We start from the raw sequence: 15,745 nt of genomic DNA, 5'->3' as shown, positions 1-15,745 counted from the left end.
GAGAGAAAGGCTGAGGCAAGTTCGAGTGAACAAGGATGGACTCCTCGGGTCCGTCGTTTCCGTAGTGTAGCGGTTATCACGTCTGCTTCACACGCAGAAGGTCCCCGGTTCGATCCCGGGCGGGAACAGTGTTTTCCTGCCTATGTCGTATTGTCCTCCAATGAGCCACGTCGTGTGTGGATCTGCTGCATGTCCCTTCGTTTTGCAAGTACCACATTTATTGAATTTTTGAGTTACGATGGCAACATCAGTACAAGTTGTCTGTGAAGTAAGGTGCACACAAGCAGTTTCCGTGGTGTAGCGGTTATCACGTCTGCCTAACACGCAGAAGGTCCCCGCTTCGATCCCGGGCGGAAACACTTTTTCATCACTTTAAGCAAGACTTACTAACATGCATCTGCTACCATCTGTACCCGAAACCTTCGTAATCGCCTTCACGCGTCGGACCAGAGTGTCAATTGCTCACATCGAATAAGAAATTCATTTGATATTGACGGCGAGCTTTTTGCGCTGACTCAGCCACTGACGTGCGATCAGTTTGCACAAAACGCTAGGGCTCGTCCGGGATTTGAACCCGGGACCTCCTGCACCCTAAGCAGGAATCATACCCCTAGACCAACGAGCCCTGTGACACGGCGAATGCCAATTGTTGCAGTCCCTAGATGTCGTCCAGGGTGCCCTGGAAGTCTCGTGTACGCTGGCGGGATGGGGGCGGCGCGAATTCCCGCAGTCGGCGGCCTTCCTGGGCTATTGGTACCTTCATGTAGAGCTGCCGCTGGGCTCGCACTGCCTGCTGCTGAGAAAGTGATTGCTTTTGCTGATATGACTTGCAATAACGACTGCGCGAAACGCCGCTATCTCGTTAGGGGTGCTACGGCAGACACCCTCTCGAGCACCCCGAAGACTTCTTGAGCCCTCGGCTGTGATGGGTTCCAGACTGACAAAAGAACTGTCGTGTGTGCATTCGCGGACGAGAGAAAGGCTGAGGCAAGTTCGAGTGAACAAGGATGGACTCCTCGGGTCCGTCGTTTCCGTAGTGTAGCGGTTATCACGTCTGCTTCACACGCAGAAGGTCCCCGGTTCGATCCCGGGCGGGAACAGTGTTTTCCTGCCTATGTCGTATTGTCCTCCAATGAGCCACGTCGTGTGTGGATCTGCTGCATGTCCCTTCGTTTTGCAAGTACCACATTTATTGAATTTTTGAGTTACGATGGCAACATCAGTACAAGTTGTCTGTGAAGTAAGGTGCACACAAGCAGTTTCCGTGGTGTAGCGGTTATCACGTCTGCCTAACACGCAGAAGGTCCCCGCTTCGATCCCGGGCGGAAACACTTTTTCATCACTTTAAGCAAGACTTACTAACATGCATCTGCTACCATCTGTACCCGAAACCTTCGTAATCGCCTTCACGCGTCGGACCAGAGTGTCAATTGCTCACATCGAATAAGAAATTCATTTGATATTGACGGCGAGCTTTTTGCGCTGACTCAGCCACTGACGTGCGATCAGTTTGCACAAAACGCTAGGGCTCGTCCGGGATTTGAACCCGGGACCTCCTGCACCCTAAGCAGGAATCATACCCCTAGACCAACGAGCCCTGTGACACGGCGAATGCCAATTGTTGCAGTCCCTAGATGTCGTCCAGGGTGCCCTGGAAGTCTCGTGTACGCTGGCGGGATGGGGGCGGCGCGAATTCCCGCAGTCGGCGGCCTTCCTGGGCTATTGGTACCTTCATGTAGAGCTGCCGCTGGGCTCGCACTGCCTGCTGCTGAGAAAGTGATTGCTTTTGCTGGTATGACTTGCAATAACGACTGCGTGAAACGCCGCTATCTCGTTAGGGGTGCTACGGCAGACACCCTCTCGAGCACCCCGAAGACTTCTTGAGCCCTCGGCTGTGATGGGTTCCAGACTGACAAAAGAACTGTCGTGTGTGCATTCGCGGACGAGAGAAAGGCTGAGGCAAGTTCGAGTGAACAAGGATGGACTCCTCGGGTCCGTCGTTTCCGTAGTGTAGCGGTTATCACGTCTGCTTCACACGCAGAAGGTCCCCGGTTCGATCCCGGGCGGGAACAGTGTTTTCCTGCCTATGTCGTATTGTCCTCCAATGAGCCACGTCGTGTGTGGATCTGCTGCATGTCCCTTCGTTTTGCAAGTACCACATTTATTGAATTTTTGAGTTACGATGGCAACATCAGTACAAGTTGTCTGTGAAGTAAGGTGCACACAAGCAGTTTCCGTGGTGTAGCGGTTATCACGTCTGCCTAACACGCAGAAGGTCCCCGCTTCGATCCCGGGCGGAAACACTTTTTCATCACTTTAAGCAAGACTTACTAACATGCATCTGCTACCATCTGTACCCGAAACCTTCGTAATCGCCTTCACGCGTCGGACCAGAGTGTCAATTGCTCACATCGAATAAGAAATTCATTTGATATTGACGGCGAGCTTTTTGCGCTGACTCAGCCACTGACGTGCGATCAGTTTGCACAAAACGCTAGGGCTCGTCCGGGATTTGAACCCGGGACCTCCTGCACCCTAAGCAGGAATCATACCCCTAGACCAACGAGCCCTGTGACACGGCGAATGCCAATTGTTGCAGTCCCTAGATGTCGTCCAGGGTGCCCTGGAAGTCTCGTGTACGCTGGCGGGATGGGGGCGGCGCGAATTCCCGCAGTCGGCGGCCTTCCTGGGCTATTGGTACCTTCATGTAGAGCTGCCGCTGGGCTCGCACTGCCTGCTGCTGAGAAAGTGATTGCTTTTGCTGATATGACTTGCAATAACGACTGCGCGAAACGCCGCTATCTCGTTAGGGGTGCTACGGCAGACACCCTCTCGAGCACCCCGAAGACTTCTTGAGCCCTCGGCTGTGATGGGTTCCAGACTGACAAAAGAACTGTCGTGTGTGCATTCGCGGACGAGAGAAAGGCTGAGGCAAGTTCGAGTGAACAAGGATGGACTCCTCGGGTCCGTCGTTTCCGTAGTGTAGCGGTTATCACGTCTGCTTCACACGCAGAAGGTCCCCGGTTCGATCCCGGGCGGGAACAGTGTTTTCCTGCCTATGTCGTATTGTCCTCCAATGAGCCACGTCGTGTGTGGATCTGCTGCATGTCCCTTCGTTTTGCAAGTACCACATTTATTGAATTTTTGAGTTACGATGGCAACATCAGTACAAGTTGTCTGTGAAGTAAGGTGCACACAAGCAGTTTCCGTGGTGTAGCGGTTATCACGTCTGCCTAACACGCAGAAGGTCCCCGCTTCGATCCCGGGCGGAAACACTTTTTCATCACTTTAAGCAAGACTTACTAACATGCATCTGCTACCATCTGTACCCGAAACCTTCGTAATCGCCTTCACGCGTCGGACCAGAGTGTCAATTGCTCACATCGAATAAGAAATTCATTTGATATTGACGGCGAGCTTTTTGCGCTGACTCAGCCACTGACGTGCGATCAGTTTGCACAAAACGCTAGGGCTCGTCCGGGATTTGAACCCGGGACCTCCTGCACCCTAAGCAGGAATCATACCCCTAGACCAACGAGCCCTGTGACACGGCGAATGCCAATTGTTGCAGTCCCTAGATGTCGTCCAGGGTGCCCTGGAAGTCTCGTGTACGCTGGCGGGATGGGGGCGGCGCGAATTCCCGCAGTCGGCGGCCTTCCTGGGCTATTGGTACCTTCATGTAGAGCTGCCGCTGGGCTCGCACTGCCTGCTGCTGAGAAAGTGATTGCTTTTGCTGGTATGACTTGCAATAACGACTGCGTGAAACGCCGCTATCTCGTTAGGGGTGCTACGGCAGACACCCTCTCGAGCACCCCGAAGACTTCTTGAGCCCTCGGCTGTGATGGGTTCCAGACTGACAAAAGAACTGTCGTGTGTGCATTCGCGGACGAGAGAAAGGCTGAGGCAAGTTCGAGTGAACAAGGATGGACTCCTCGGGTCCGTCGTTTCCGTAGTGTAGCGGTTATCACGTCTGCTTCACACGCAGAAGGTCCCCGGTTCGATCCCGGGCGGGAACAGTGTTTTCCTGCCTATGTCGTATTGTCCTCCAATGAGCCACGTCGTGTGTGGATCTGCTGCATGTCCCTTCGTTTTGCAAGTACCACATTTATTGAATTTTTGAGTTACGATGGCAACATCAGTACAAGTTGTCTGTGAAGTAAGGTGCACACAAGCAGTTTCCGTGGTGTAGCGGTTATCACGTCTGCCTAACACGCAGAAGGTCCCCGCTTCGATCCCGGGCGGAAACACTTTTTCATCACTTTAAGCAAGACTTACTAACATGCATCTGCTACCATCTGTACCCGAAACCTTCGTAATCGCCTTCACGCGTCGGACCAGAGTGTCAATTGCTCACATCGAATAAGAAATTCATTTGATATTGACGGCGAGCTTTTTGCGCTGACTCAGCCACTGACGTGCGATCAGTTTGCACAAAACGCTAGGGCTCGTCCGGGATTTGAACCCGGGACCTCCTGCACCCTAAGCAGGAATCATACCCCTAGACCAACGAGCCCTGTGACACGGCGAATGCCAATTGTTGCAGTCCCTAGATGTCGTCCAGGGTGCCCTGGAAGTCTCGTGTACGCTGGCGGGATGGGGGCGGCGCGAATTCCCGCAGTCGGCGGCCTTCCTGGGCTATTGGTACCTTCATGTAGAGCTGCCGCTGGGCTCGCACTGCCTGCTGCTGAGAAAGTGATTGCTTTTGCTGATATGACTTGCAATAACGACTGCGCGAAACGCCGCTATCTCGTTAGGGGTGCTACGGCAGACACCCTCTCGAGCACCCCGAAGACTTCTTGAGCCCTCGGCTGTGATGGGTTCCAGACTGACAAAAGAACTGTCGTGTGTGCATTCGCGGACGAGAGAAAGGCTGAGGCAAGTTCGAGTGAACAAGGATGGACTCCTCGGGTCCGTCGTTTCCGTAGTGTAGCGGTTATCACGTCTGCTTCACACGCAGAAGGTCCCCGGTTCGATCCCGGGCGGGAACAGTGTTTTCCTGCCTATGTCGTATTGTCCTCCAATGAGCCACGTCGTGTGTGGATCTGCTGCATGTCCCTTCGTTTTGCAAGTACCACATTTATTGAATTTTTGAGTTACGATGGCAACATCAGTACAAGTTGTCTGTGAAGTAAGGTGCACACAAGCAGTTTCCGTGGTGTAGCGGTTATCACGTCTGCCTAACACGCAGAAGGTCCCCGCTTCGATCCCGGGCGGAAACACTTTTTCATCACTTTAAGCAAGACTTACTAACATGCATCTGCTACCATCTGTACCCGAAACCTTCGTAATCGCCTTCACGCGTCGGACCAGAGTGTCAATTGCTCACATCGAATAAGAAATTCATTTGATATTGACGGCGAGCTTTTTGCGCTGACTCAGCCACTGACGTGCGATCAGTTTGCACAAAACGCTAGGGCTCGTCCGGGATTTGAACCCGGGACCTCCTGCACCCTAAGCAGGAATCATACCCCTAGACCAACGAGCCCTGTGACACGGCGAATGCCAATTGTTGCAGTCCCTAGATGTCGTCCAGGGTGCCCTGGAAGTCTCGTGTACGCTGGCGGGATGGGGGCGGCGCGAATTCCCGCAGTCGGCGGCCTTCCTGGGCTATTGGTACCTTCATGTAGAGCTGCCGCTGGGCTCGCACTGCCTGCTGCTGAGAAAGTGATTGCTTTTGCTGGTATGACTTGCAATAACGACTGCGTGAAACGCCGCTATCTCGTTAGGGGTGCTACGGCAGACACCCTCTCGAGCACCCCGAAGACTTCTTGAGCCCTCGGCTGTGATGGGTTCCAGGCTGACAAAAGAACTGTCGTGTGTGCATTCGCGGACTAGAGAAAGGCTGAGGCAAGTTCGAGTGAACAAGGATGGACTCCTCGGGTCCGTCGTTTCCGTAGTGTAGCGGTTATCACGTCTGCTTCACACGCAGAAGGTCCCCGGTTCGATCCCGGGCGGGAACAGTGTTTTCCTGCCTATGTCGTATTGTCCTCCAATGAGCCACGTCGTGTGTGGATCTGCTGCATGTCCCTTCGTTTTGCAAGTACCACATTTATTGAATTTTTGAGTTACGATGGCAACATCAGTACAAGTTGTCTGTGAAGTAAGGTGCACACAAGCAGTTTCCGTGGTGTAGCGGTTATCACGTCTGCCTAACACGCAGAAGGTCCCCGCTTCGATCCCGGGCGGAAACACTTTTTCATCACTTTAAGCAAGACTTACTAACATGCATCTGCTACCATCTGTACCCGAAACCTTCGTAATCGCCTTCACGCGTCGGACCAGAGTGTCAATTGCTCACATCGAATAAGAAATTCATTTGATATTGACGGCGAGCTTTTTGCGCTGACTCAGCCACTGACGTGCGATCAGTTTGCACAAAACGCTAGGGCTCGTCCGGGATTTGAACCCGGGACCTCCTGCACCCTAAGCAGGAATCATACCCCTAGACCAACGAGCCCTGTGACACGGCGAATGCCAATTGTTGCAGTCCCTAGATGTCGTCCAGGGTGCCCTGGAAGTCTCGTGTACGCTGGCGGGATGGGGGCGGCGCGAATTCCCGCAGTCGGCGGCCTTCCTGGGCTATTGGTACCTTCATGTAGAGCTGCCGCTGGGCTCGCACTGCCTGCTGCTGAGAAAGTGATTGCTTTTGCTGGTATGACTTGCAATAACGACTGCGTGAAACGCCGCTATCTCGTTAGGGGTGCTACGGCAGACACCCTCTCGAGCACCCCGAAGACTTCTTGAGCCCTCGGCTGTGATGGGTTCCAGACTGACAAAAGAACTGTCGTGTGTGCATTCGCGGACGAGAGAAAGGCTGAGGCAAGTTCGAGTGAACAAGGATGGACTCCTCGGGTCCGTCGTTTCCGTAGTGTAGCGGTTATCACGTCTGCTTCACACGCAGAAGGTCCCCGGTTCGATCCCGGGCGGGAACAGTGTTTTCCTGCCTATGTCGTATTGTCCTCCAATGAGCCACGTCGTGTGTGGATCTGCTGCATGTCCCTTCGTTTTGCAAGTACCACATTTATTGAATTTTTGAGTTACGATGGCAACATCAGTACAAGTTGTCTGTGAAGTAAGGTGCACACAAGCAGTTTCCGTGGTGTAGCGGTTATCACGTCTGCCTAACACGCAGAAGGTCCCCGCTTCGATCCCGGGCGGAAACACTTTTTCATCACTTTAAGCAAGACTTACTAACATGCATCTGCTACCATCTGTACCCGAAACCTTCGTAATCGCCTTCACGCGTCGGACCAGAGTGTCAATTGCTCACATCGAATAAGAAATTCATTTGATATTGACGGCGAGCTTTTTGCGCTGACTCAGCCACTGACGTGCGATCAGTTTGCACAAAACGCTAGGGCTCGTCCGGGATTTGAACCCGGGACCTCCTGCACCCTAAGCAGGAATCATACCCCTAGACCAACGAGCCCTGTGACACGGCGAATGCCAATTGTTGCAGTCCCTAGATGTCGTCCAGGGTGCCCTGGAAGTCTCGTGTACGCTGGCGGGATGGGGGCGGCGCGAATTCCCGCAGTCGGCGGCCTTCCTGGGCTATTGGTACCTTCATGTAGAGCTGCCGCTGGGCTCGCACTGCCTGCTGCTGAGAAAGTGATTGCTTTTGCTGATATGACTTGCAATAACGACTGCGCGAAACGCCGCTATCTCGTTAGGGGTGCTACGGCAGACACCCTCTCGAGCACCCCGAAGACTTCTTGAGCCCTCGGCTGTGATGGGTTCCAGACTGACAAAAGAACTGTCGTGTGTGCATTCGCGGACGAGAGAAAGGCTGAGGCAAGTTCGAGTGAACAAGGATGGACTCCTCGGGTCCGTCGTTTCCGTAGTGTAGCGGTTATCACGTCTGCTTCACACGCAGAAGGTCCCCGGTTCGATCCCGGGCGGGAACAGTGTTTTCCTGCCTATGTCGTATTGTCCTCCAATGAGCCACGTCGTGTGTGGATCTGCTGCATGTCCCTTCGTTTTGCAAGTACCACATTTATTGAATTTTTGAGTTACGATGGCAACATCAGTACAAGTTGTCTGTGAAGTAAGGTGCACACAAGCAGTTTCCGTGGTGTAGCGGTTATCACGTCTGCCTAACACGCAGAAGGTCCCCGCTTCGATCCCGGGCGGAAACACTTTTTCATCACTTTAAGCAAGACTTACTAACATGCATCTGCTACCATCTGTACCCGAAACCTTCGTAATCGCCTTCACGCGTCGGACCAGAGTGTCAATTGCTCACATCGAATAAGAAATTCATTTGATATTGACGGCGAGCTTTTTGCGCTGACTCAGCCACTGACGTGCGATCAGTTTGCACAAAACGCTAGGGCTCGTCCGGGATTTGAACCCGGGACCTCCTGCACCCTAAGCAGGAATCATACCCCTAGACCAACGAGCCCTGTGACACGGCGAATGCCAATTGTTGCAGTCCCTAGATGTCGTCCAGGGTGCCCTGGAAGTCTCGTGTACGCTGGCGGGATGGGGGGCGGCGCGAATTCCCGCAGTCGGCGGCCTTCCTGGGCTATTGGTACCTTCATGTAGAGCTGCCGCTGGGCTCGCACTGCCTGCTGCTGAGAAAGTGATTGCTTTTGCTGGTATGACTTGCAATAACGACTGCGTGAAACGCCGCTATCTCGTTAGGGGTGCTACGGCAGACACCCTCTCGAGCACCCCGAAGACTTCTTGAGCCCTCGGCTGTGATGGGTTCCAGGCTGACAAAAGAACTGTCGTGTGTGCATTCGCGGACTAGAGAAAGGCTGAGGCAAGTTCGAGTGAACAAGGATGGACTCCTCGGGTCCGTCGTTTCCGTAGTTTAGCGGTTATCACGTCTGCTTCACACGCAGAAGGTCCCCGGTTCGATCCCGGGCGGGAACAGTATTTTCTTGCCTATGTCGTACTGTCCTCCAATGAGCCACGTCGTGTGTGGATCTGCTGCATGTCCCTTCGTTTTGCAAGTACCACATTTATTGAATTTTTGAGTTACGATGGCAACATCAGTACAAGTTGTCTGTGAAGTAAGGTGCACACAAGCAGTTTCCGTGGTGTAGCGGTTATCACGTCTGCCTAACACGCAGAAGGTCCCCGCTTCGATCCCGGGCGGAAACACTTTTTCATCACTTTAAGCAAGACTTACTAACATGCATCTGCTACCATCTGTACCCGAAACCTTCGTAATCGCCTTCACGCGTCGGACCAGAGTGTCAATTGCTCACATCGAATAAGAAATTCATTTGATATTGACGGCGAGCTTTTCGCGCTGACTCAGCCACTGACGTGCGATCAGTTTGCACAAAACGCTAGGGCTCGTCCGGGATTTGAACCCGGGACCTCCTGCACCCTAAGCAGGAATCATACCCCTAGACCAACGAGCCCTGTGACACGGCGAACGCCAATTGTTGCAGTCCCTAGATGTCGTCCAGGGTGCCCTGGAAGTCTCGTGTACGCTGGCGGATGGGGGCGGCGCGAATTCCCGCAGTCGGCGGCCTTCCTGGGCTATTGGTACCTTCATGTAGAGCTGCCGCTGGGCTCGCACTGCCTGCTGCTGAGAAAGTGATTGCTTTTGCTGGTATGACTTGCAATAACGACTGCGTGAAACGCCGCTATCTCGTTAGGGGTGCTACGGCAGACACCCTCTCGAGCACCCCGAAGACTTCTTGAGCCCTCGGCTGTGATGGGTTCCAGGCTGACAAAAGAACTGTCGTGTGTGCATTCGCGGACTAGAGAAAGGCTGAGGCAAGTTCGAGTGAACAAGGATGGACTCCTCGGGTCCGTCGTTTCCGTAGTTTAGCGGTTATCACGTCTGCTTCACACGCAGAAGGTCCCCGGTTCGATCCCGGGCGGGAACAGTATTTTCTTGCCTATGTCGTACTGTCCTCCAATGAGCCACGTCGTGTGTGGATCTGCTGCATGTCCCCTTCGTTTTGCAAGTACCACATTTATTGAATTTTTGAGTTACGATGGCAACATCACTACAAGTTGTCTGTGAAGTAAGGTGCACACAAGCAGTTTCCGTGGTGTAGCGGTTATCACGTCTGCCTAACACGCAGAAGGTCCCCGCTTCGATCCCGGGCGGAAACACTTTTTCATCACTTTAAGCAAGACTTACTAACATGCATCTGCTACCATCTGTACCCGAAACCTTCGTAATCGCCTTCACGCGTCGGACCAGAGTGTCAATTGCTCACATCGAATAAGAAATTCATTTGATATTGACGGCGAGCTTTTTGCGCTGACTCAGCCACTGACGTGCGATCAGTTTGCACAAAACGCTAGGGCTCGTCCGGGATTTGAACCCGGGACCTCCTGCACCCTAAGCAGGAATCATACCCCCTAGACCAACGAGCCCTGTGACACGGCGAATGCCAATTGTTGCAGTCCCTAGATGTCGTCCAGGGTGCCCTGGAAGTCTCGTGTACGCTGGCGGGATGGGGGCGGCGCGAATTCCCGCAGTCGGCGGCCTTCCTGGGCTATTGTACCTTCATGTAGAGCTGCCGCTGGGCTCGCACTGCCTGCTGCTGAGAAAGTGATTGCTTTTGCTGGTATGACTTGCAATAACGACTGCGTGAAACGCCGCTATCTCGTTAGGGGTGCTACGGCAGACACCCTCTCGAGCACCCCGAAGACTTCTTGAGCCCTCGGCTGTGATGGGTTCCAGGCTGACAAAAGAACTGTCGTGTGTGCATTCGCGGACTAGAGAAAGGCTGAGGCAAGTTCGAGTGAACAAGGATGGACTCCTCGGGTCCGTCGTTTCCGTAGTTTAGCGGTTATCACGTCTGCTTCACACGCAGAAGGTCCCCGGTTCGATCCCGGGCGGGAACAGTATTTTCTTGCCTATGTCGTACTGTCCTCCAATGAGCCACGTCGTGTGTGGATCTGCTGCATGTCCCTTCGTTTTGCAAGTACCACATTTATTGAATTTTTGAGTTACGATGGCAACATCAGTACAAGTTGTCTGTGAAGTAAGGTGCACACAAGCAGTTTCCGTGGTGTAGCGGTTATCACGTCTGCCTAACACGCAGAAGGTCCCCGCTTCGATCCCGGGCGGAAACACTTTTTCATCACTTTAAGCAAGACTTACTAACATGCATCTGCTACCATCTGTACCCGAAACCTTCGTAATCGCCTTCACGCGTCGGACCAGAGTGTCAATTGCTCACATCGAATAAGAAATTCATTTGATATTGACGGCGAGCTTTTCGCGCTGACTCAGCCACTGACGTGCGATCAGTTTGCACAAAACGCTAGGGCTCGTCCGGGATTTGAACCCGGGACCTCCTGCACCCTAAGCAGGAATCATACCCCTAGACCAACGAGCCCTGTGACACGGCGAACGCCAATTGTTGCAGTCCCTAGATGTCGTCCAGGGTGCCCTGGAAGTCTCGTGTACGCTGGCGGGATGGGGGCGGCGCGAATTCCCGCAGTCGGCGGCCTTCCTGGGCTATTGGTACCTTCATGTAGAGCTGCCGCTGGGCTCGCACTGCCTGCTGCTGAGAAAGTGATTGCTTTTGCTGGTATGACTTGCAATAACGACTGCGTGAAACGCCGCTATCTCGTTAGGGGTGCTACGGCAGACACCCCTCTCGAGCACCCCGAAGACTTCTTGAGCCCTCGGCTGTGATGGGTTCCAGGCTGACAAAAGAACTGTCGTGTGTGCATTCGCGGACTAGAGAAAGGCTGAGGCAAGTTCGAGTGAACAAGGATGGACTCCTCGGGTCCGTCGTTTCCGTAGTTTAGCGGTTATCACGTCTGCTTCACACGCAGAAGGTCCCCGGTTCGATCCCGGCGGGAACAGTATTTTCTTGCCTATGTCGTACTGTCCTCCAATGAGCCACGTCGTGTGTGGATCTGCTGCATGTCCCTTCGTTTTGCAAGTACCACATTTATTGAATTTTTGAGTTACGATGGCAACATCACTACAAGTTGTCTGTGAAGTAAGGTGCACACAAGCAGTTTCCGTGGTGTAGCGGTTATCACGTCTGCCTAACACGCAGAAGGTCCCCGCTTCGATCCCGGGCGGAAACACTTTTTCATCACTTTAAGCAAGACTTACTAACATGCATCTGCTACCATCTGTACCCGAAACCTTCGTAATCGCCTTCACGCGTCGGACCAGAGTGTCAATTGCTCACATCGAATAAGAAATTCATTTGATATTGACGGCGAGCTTTTTGCGCTGACTCAGCCACTGACGTGCGATCAGTTTGCACAAAACGCTAGGGCTCGTCCGGGATTTGAACCCGGGACCTCCTGCACCCTAAGCAGGAATCATACCCCTAGACCAACGAGCCCTGTGACACGGCGAATGCCAATTGTTGCAGTCCCTAGATGTCGTCCAGGGTGCCCTGGAAGTCTCGTGTACGCTGGCGGGATGGGGGCGGCGCGAATTCCCGCAGTCGGCGGCCTTCCTGGGCTATTGGTACCTTCATGTAGAGCTGCCGCTGGGCTCGCACTGCCTGCTGCTGAGAAAGTGATTGCTTTTGCTGGTATGACTTGCAATAACGACTGCGTGAAAACGCCGCTATCTCGTTAGGGGTGCTACGGCAGACACCCTCTCGAGCACCCCGAAGACTTCTTGAGCCCTCGGCTGTGATGGGTTCCAGGCTGACAAAAGAACTGTCGTGTGTGCATTCGCGGACTAGAGAAAGGCTGAGGCAAGTTCGAGTGAACAAGGATGGACTCCTCGGGTCCGTCGTTTCCGTAGTTTAGCGGTTATCACGTCTGCTTCACACGCAGAAGGTCCCCGGTTCGATCCCGGGCGGGAACAGTATTTTCTTGCCTATGTCGTACTGTCCTCCAATGAGCCACGTCGTGTGTGGATCTGCTGCATGTCCCTTCGTTTTGCAAGTACCACATTTATTGAATTTTTGAGTTACGATGGCAACATCAGTACAAGTTGTCTGTGAAGTAAGGTGCACACAAGCAGTTTCCGTGGTGTAGCGGTTATCACGTCTGCCTAACACGCAGAAGGTCCCCGCTTCGATCCCGGGCGGAAAACACTTTTTCATCACTTTAAGCAAGACTTACTAACATGCATCTGCTACCATCTGTACCCGAAACCTTCGTAATCGCCTTCACGCGTCGGACCAGAGTGTCAATTGCTCACATCGAATAAGAAATTCATTTGATATTGACGGCGAGCTTTTCGCGCTGACTCAGCCACTGACGTGCGATCAGTTTGCACAAAACGCTAGGGCTCGTCCGGGATTTGAACCCGGGACCTCCTGCACCCTAAGCAGGAATCATACCCCTAGACCAACGAGCCCTGTGACACGGCGAACGCCAATTGTTGCAGTCCCTAGATGTCGTCCAGGGTGCCCTGGAAGTCTCGTGTACGCTGGCGGGATGGGGGCGGCGCGAATTCCCGCAGTCGGCGGCCTTCCTGGGCTATTGGTACCTTCATGTAGAGCTGCCGCTGGGCTCGCACTGCCTGCTGCTGAGAAAGTGATTGCTTTTGCTGGTATGACTTGCAATAAACGACTGCGTGAAACGCCGCTATCTCGTTAGGGGTGCTACGGCAGACACCCTCTCGAGCACCCCGAAGACTTCTTGAGCCCTCGGCTGTGATGGGTTCCAGGCTGACAAAAGAACTGTCGTGTGTGCATTCGCGGACTAGAGAAAGGCTGAGGCAAGTTCGAGTGAACAAGGATGGACTCCTCGGGTCCGTCGTTTCCGTAGTTTAGCGGTTATCACGTCTGCTTCACACGCAGAAGGTCCCCGGTTCGATCCCGGGCCGGGAACAGTATTTTCTTGCCTATGTCGTACTGTCCTCCAATGAGCCACGTCGTGTGTGGATCTGCTGCATGTCCCTTCGTTTTGCAAGTACCACATTTATTGAATTTTTGAGTTACGATGGCAACATCACTACAAGTTGTCTGTGAAGTAAGGTGCACACAAGCAGTTTCCGTGGTGTAGCGGTTATCACGTCTGCCTAACACGCAGAAGGTCCCCGCTTCGATCCCGGGCGGAAACACTTTTTCATCACTTTAAGCAAGACTTACTAACATGCATCTGCTACCATCTGTACCCGAAACCTTCGTAATCGCCTTCACGCGTCGGACCAGAGTGTCAATTGCTCACATCGAATAAGAAATTCATTTGATATTGACGGCGAGCTTTTTGCGCTGACTCAGCCACTGACGTGCGATCAGTTTGCACAAAACGCTAGGGCTCGTCCGGGATTTGAACCCGGGACCTCCTGCACCCTAAGCAGGAATCATACCCCTAGACCAACGAGCCCTGTGACACGGCGAACGCCAATTGTTGCAGTCCCTAGATGTCGTCCAGGGTGCCCTGGAAGTCTCGTGTACGCTGGCGGGATGGGGGCGGCGCGAATTCCCGCAGTCGGCGGCCTTCCTGGGCTATTGGTACCTTCATGTAGAGCTGCCGCTGGGCTCGCACTGCCTGCTGCTGAGAAAGTGATTGCTTTTGCTGGTATGACTTGCAATAACGACTGCGTGAAACGCCGCTATCTCGTTAGGGGTGCTACGGCAGACACCCTCTCGAGCACCCCGAAGACTTCTTGAGCCCTCGGCTGTGATGGGTTCCAGGCTGACAAAAGAACTGTCGTGTGTGCATTCGCGGACTAGAGAAAGGCTGAGGCAAGTTCGAGTGGACAAGGATGGACTCCTCGGGTCCGTCGTTTCCGTAGTTTAGCGGTTATCACGTCTGCTTCACACGCAGAAGGTCCCCGGTTCGATCCCGGGCGGGAACAGTATTTTCTTGCCTATGTCGTACTGTCCTCCAATGAGCCACGTCGTGTGTGGATCTGCTGCATGTCCCTTCGTTTTGCAAGTACCACATTTATTGAATTTTTGAGTTACGATGGCAACATCAGTACAAGTTGTCTGTGAAGTAAGGTGCACACAAGCAGTTTCCGTGGTGTAGCGGTTATCACGTCTGCCTAACACGCAGAAGGTCCCCGCTTCGATCCCGGGCGGAAACACTTTTTCATCACTTTAAGCAAGACTTACTAACATGCATCTGCTACCATCTGTACCCGAAACCTTCGTAATCGCCTTCACGCGTCGGACCAGAGTGTCAATTGCTCACATCGAATAAGAAATTCATTTGATATTGACGGCGAGCTTTTTGCGCTGACTCAGCCACTGACGTGCGATCAGTTTGCACAAAACGCTAGGGCTCGTCCGGGATTTGAACCCGGGACCTCCTGCACCCTAAGCAGGAATCATACCCCTAGACCAACGAGCCCTGTGACACGGCGAACGCCAATTGTTGCAGTCCCTAGATGTCGTCCAGGGTGCCCTGGAAGTCTCGTGTACGCTGGCGGGATGGGGGCGGCGCGAATTCCCGCAGTCGGCGGCCTTCCTGGGCTATTGGTACCTTTCATGTAGAGCTGCCGCTGGGCTCGCACTGCCTGCTGCTGAGAAAGTGATTGCTTTTGCTGGTATGACTTGCAATAACGACTGCGTGAAACGCCGCTATCTCGTTAGGGGTGCTACGGCAGACACCCTCTCGAGCACCCCGAAGACTTCTTGAGCCCTCGGCTGTGATGGGTTCCAGGCTGACAAAAGAACTGTCGTGTGTGCATTCGCGGACTAGAGAAAGGCTGAGGCAAGTTCGAGTGAACAAGGATGGACTCCTCGGGTCCGTCGTTTCCGTAGTTTAGCGGTTATCACGTCTGCTTCACACGCAGAAGGTCCCCGGTTCGATCCCGGGCGGGAACAGTATTTTCTTGCCTATGTCGTACTGTCCTCCAATGAGCCACGTCGTGTGTGGATCTGCT

At 53.5% G+C, this 15,745-nt stretch overlaps 48 non-coding genes across 48 annotated transcripts; 32 read left to right on the top strand and 16 right to left on the bottom strand.

Moving 5' to 3' along the window:
- Positions 1 to 55: 55 nt before the first annotated feature.
- Positions 56 to 128, top strand: Trnav-cac. The gene has a single exon. It is a non-coding gene; the product is annotated as a tRNA-Val (tRNA).
- Positions 129 to 286: 158 nt separating this feature from the next.
- Positions 287 to 359, top strand: Trnav-aac. The gene has a single exon. It is a non-coding gene; the product is annotated as a tRNA-Val (tRNA).
- A 194-nt stretch (positions 360 to 553) lies between these two features.
- On the bottom strand, positions 554 to 625 carry Trnap-agg. The gene has a single exon. It is a non-coding gene; the product is annotated as a tRNA-Pro (tRNA).
- Positions 626 to 1,027: 402 nt separating this feature from the next.
- Positions 1,028 to 1,100, top strand: Trnav-cac. Its single transcript has one exon. It is a non-coding gene; the product is annotated as a tRNA-Val (tRNA).
- A 158-nt stretch (positions 1,101 to 1,258) lies between these two features.
- Positions 1,259 to 1,331, top strand: Trnav-aac. The gene has a single exon. It is a non-coding gene; the product is annotated as a tRNA-Val (tRNA).
- A 194-nt stretch (positions 1,332 to 1,525) lies between these two features.
- Positions 1,526 to 1,597, bottom strand: Trnap-agg. Its single transcript has one exon. It is a non-coding gene; the product is annotated as a tRNA-Pro (tRNA).
- Positions 1,598 to 1,999: 402 nt separating this feature from the next.
- On the top strand, positions 2,000 to 2,072 carry Trnav-cac. The gene has a single exon. It is a non-coding gene; the product is annotated as a tRNA-Val (tRNA).
- Positions 2,073 to 2,230: 158 nt separating this feature from the next.
- Trnav-aac lies at positions 2,231 to 2,303 on the top strand. Its single transcript has one exon. It is a non-coding gene; the product is annotated as a tRNA-Val (tRNA).
- A 194-nt stretch (positions 2,304 to 2,497) lies between these two features.
- Positions 2,498 to 2,569, bottom strand: Trnap-agg. The gene has a single exon. It is a non-coding gene; the product is annotated as a tRNA-Pro (tRNA).
- Positions 2,570 to 2,971: 402 nt separating this feature from the next.
- On the top strand, positions 2,972 to 3,044 carry Trnav-cac. The gene has a single exon. It is a non-coding gene; the product is annotated as a tRNA-Val (tRNA).
- A 158-nt stretch (positions 3,045 to 3,202) lies between these two features.
- Trnav-aac lies at positions 3,203 to 3,275 on the top strand. The gene has a single exon. It is a non-coding gene; the product is annotated as a tRNA-Val (tRNA).
- A 194-nt stretch (positions 3,276 to 3,469) lies between these two features.
- Trnap-agg lies at positions 3,470 to 3,541 on the bottom strand. Its single transcript has one exon. It is a non-coding gene; the product is annotated as a tRNA-Pro (tRNA).
- A 402-nt stretch (positions 3,542 to 3,943) lies between these two features.
- On the top strand, positions 3,944 to 4,016 carry Trnav-cac. Its single transcript has one exon. It is a non-coding gene; the product is annotated as a tRNA-Val (tRNA).
- Positions 4,017 to 4,174: 158 nt separating this feature from the next.
- On the top strand, positions 4,175 to 4,247 carry Trnav-aac. Its single transcript has one exon. It is a non-coding gene; the product is annotated as a tRNA-Val (tRNA).
- Positions 4,248 to 4,441: 194 nt separating this feature from the next.
- Positions 4,442 to 4,513, bottom strand: Trnap-agg. Its single transcript has one exon. It is a non-coding gene; the product is annotated as a tRNA-Pro (tRNA).
- A 402-nt stretch (positions 4,514 to 4,915) lies between these two features.
- Positions 4,916 to 4,988, top strand: Trnav-cac. The gene has a single exon. It is a non-coding gene; the product is annotated as a tRNA-Val (tRNA).
- Positions 4,989 to 5,146: 158 nt separating this feature from the next.
- Trnav-aac lies at positions 5,147 to 5,219 on the top strand. The gene has a single exon. It is a non-coding gene; the product is annotated as a tRNA-Val (tRNA).
- Positions 5,220 to 5,413: 194 nt separating this feature from the next.
- Positions 5,414 to 5,485, bottom strand: Trnap-agg. Its single transcript has one exon. It is a non-coding gene; the product is annotated as a tRNA-Pro (tRNA).
- A 402-nt stretch (positions 5,486 to 5,887) lies between these two features.
- Trnav-cac lies at positions 5,888 to 5,960 on the top strand. The gene has a single exon. It is a non-coding gene; the product is annotated as a tRNA-Val (tRNA).
- A 158-nt stretch (positions 5,961 to 6,118) lies between these two features.
- Trnav-aac lies at positions 6,119 to 6,191 on the top strand. Its single transcript has one exon. It is a non-coding gene; the product is annotated as a tRNA-Val (tRNA).
- Positions 6,192 to 6,385: 194 nt separating this feature from the next.
- On the bottom strand, positions 6,386 to 6,457 carry Trnap-agg. The gene has a single exon. It is a non-coding gene; the product is annotated as a tRNA-Pro (tRNA).
- A 402-nt stretch (positions 6,458 to 6,859) lies between these two features.
- Positions 6,860 to 6,932, top strand: Trnav-cac. The gene has a single exon. It is a non-coding gene; the product is annotated as a tRNA-Val (tRNA).
- A 158-nt stretch (positions 6,933 to 7,090) lies between these two features.
- Trnav-aac lies at positions 7,091 to 7,163 on the top strand. The gene has a single exon. It is a non-coding gene; the product is annotated as a tRNA-Val (tRNA).
- Positions 7,164 to 7,357: 194 nt separating this feature from the next.
- Trnap-agg lies at positions 7,358 to 7,429 on the bottom strand. Its single transcript has one exon. It is a non-coding gene; the product is annotated as a tRNA-Pro (tRNA).
- Positions 7,430 to 7,831: 402 nt separating this feature from the next.
- Trnav-cac lies at positions 7,832 to 7,904 on the top strand. Its single transcript has one exon. It is a non-coding gene; the product is annotated as a tRNA-Val (tRNA).
- A 158-nt stretch (positions 7,905 to 8,062) lies between these two features.
- Positions 8,063 to 8,135, top strand: Trnav-aac. The gene has a single exon. It is a non-coding gene; the product is annotated as a tRNA-Val (tRNA).
- A 194-nt stretch (positions 8,136 to 8,329) lies between these two features.
- Positions 8,330 to 8,401, bottom strand: Trnap-agg. The gene has a single exon. It is a non-coding gene; the product is annotated as a tRNA-Pro (tRNA).
- A 403-nt stretch (positions 8,402 to 8,804) lies between these two features.
- On the top strand, positions 8,805 to 8,877 carry Trnav-cac. The gene has a single exon. It is a non-coding gene; the product is annotated as a tRNA-Val (tRNA).
- A 158-nt stretch (positions 8,878 to 9,035) lies between these two features.
- Trnav-aac lies at positions 9,036 to 9,108 on the top strand. Its single transcript has one exon. It is a non-coding gene; the product is annotated as a tRNA-Val (tRNA).
- A 194-nt stretch (positions 9,109 to 9,302) lies between these two features.
- Trnap-agg lies at positions 9,303 to 9,374 on the bottom strand. Its single transcript has one exon. It is a non-coding gene; the product is annotated as a tRNA-Pro (tRNA).
- Positions 9,375 to 9,775: 401 nt separating this feature from the next.
- Positions 9,776 to 9,848, top strand: Trnav-cac. Its single transcript has one exon. It is a non-coding gene; the product is annotated as a tRNA-Val (tRNA).
- A 159-nt stretch (positions 9,849 to 10,007) lies between these two features.
- On the top strand, positions 10,008 to 10,080 carry Trnav-aac. The gene has a single exon. It is a non-coding gene; the product is annotated as a tRNA-Val (tRNA).
- A 194-nt stretch (positions 10,081 to 10,274) lies between these two features.
- Positions 10,275 to 10,347, bottom strand: Trnap-agg. Its single transcript has one exon. It is a non-coding gene; the product is annotated as a tRNA-Pro (tRNA).
- A 401-nt stretch (positions 10,348 to 10,748) lies between these two features.
- On the top strand, positions 10,749 to 10,821 carry Trnav-cac. Its single transcript has one exon. It is a non-coding gene; the product is annotated as a tRNA-Val (tRNA).
- A 158-nt stretch (positions 10,822 to 10,979) lies between these two features.
- On the top strand, positions 10,980 to 11,052 carry Trnav-aac. Its single transcript has one exon. It is a non-coding gene; the product is annotated as a tRNA-Val (tRNA).
- Positions 11,053 to 11,246: 194 nt separating this feature from the next.
- Trnap-agg lies at positions 11,247 to 11,318 on the bottom strand. The gene has a single exon. It is a non-coding gene; the product is annotated as a tRNA-Pro (tRNA).
- A 633-nt stretch (positions 11,319 to 11,951) lies between these two features.
- Positions 11,952 to 12,024, top strand: Trnav-aac. Its single transcript has one exon. It is a non-coding gene; the product is annotated as a tRNA-Val (tRNA).
- A 194-nt stretch (positions 12,025 to 12,218) lies between these two features.
- Positions 12,219 to 12,290, bottom strand: Trnap-agg. The gene has a single exon. It is a non-coding gene; the product is annotated as a tRNA-Pro (tRNA).
- A 403-nt stretch (positions 12,291 to 12,693) lies between these two features.
- On the top strand, positions 12,694 to 12,766 carry Trnav-cac. The gene has a single exon. It is a non-coding gene; the product is annotated as a tRNA-Val (tRNA).
- A 158-nt stretch (positions 12,767 to 12,924) lies between these two features.
- Positions 12,925 to 12,998, top strand: Trnav-aac. The gene has a single exon. It is a non-coding gene; the product is annotated as a tRNA-Val (tRNA).
- A 194-nt stretch (positions 12,999 to 13,192) lies between these two features.
- On the bottom strand, positions 13,193 to 13,264 carry Trnap-agg. Its single transcript has one exon. It is a non-coding gene; the product is annotated as a tRNA-Pro (tRNA).
- A 403-nt stretch (positions 13,265 to 13,667) lies between these two features.
- On the top strand, positions 13,668 to 13,741 carry Trnav-cac. The gene has a single exon. It is a non-coding gene; the product is annotated as a tRNA-Val (tRNA).
- Positions 13,742 to 13,899: 158 nt separating this feature from the next.
- Positions 13,900 to 13,972, top strand: Trnav-aac. The gene has a single exon. It is a non-coding gene; the product is annotated as a tRNA-Val (tRNA).
- A 194-nt stretch (positions 13,973 to 14,166) lies between these two features.
- Trnap-agg lies at positions 14,167 to 14,238 on the bottom strand. Its single transcript has one exon. It is a non-coding gene; the product is annotated as a tRNA-Pro (tRNA).
- A 402-nt stretch (positions 14,239 to 14,640) lies between these two features.
- On the top strand, positions 14,641 to 14,713 carry Trnav-cac. Its single transcript has one exon. It is a non-coding gene; the product is annotated as a tRNA-Val (tRNA).
- Positions 14,714 to 14,871: 158 nt separating this feature from the next.
- Positions 14,872 to 14,944, top strand: Trnav-aac. Its single transcript has one exon. It is a non-coding gene; the product is annotated as a tRNA-Val (tRNA).
- A 194-nt stretch (positions 14,945 to 15,138) lies between these two features.
- Trnap-agg lies at positions 15,139 to 15,210 on the bottom strand. Its single transcript has one exon. It is a non-coding gene; the product is annotated as a tRNA-Pro (tRNA).
- A 403-nt stretch (positions 15,211 to 15,613) lies between these two features.
- On the top strand, positions 15,614 to 15,686 carry Trnav-cac. The gene has a single exon. It is a non-coding gene; the product is annotated as a tRNA-Val (tRNA).
- The last annotated feature ends 59 nt before the right edge of the window (positions 15,687 to 15,745 follow it).

This window comes from Schistocerca americana, unplaced genomic scaffold, assembly GCF_021461395.2.
Source record: "Schistocerca americana isolate TAMUIC-IGC-003095 unplaced genomic scaffold, iqSchAmer2.1 HiC_scaffold_569, whole genome shotgun sequence".
NCBI lineage: Eukaryota > Metazoa > Arthropoda > Insecta > Orthoptera > Acrididae > Schistocerca > Schistocerca americana.
Note: the sequence above shows the minus strand (reverse complement) of the source record. Positions and strands in the feature narration are given on the sequence as shown.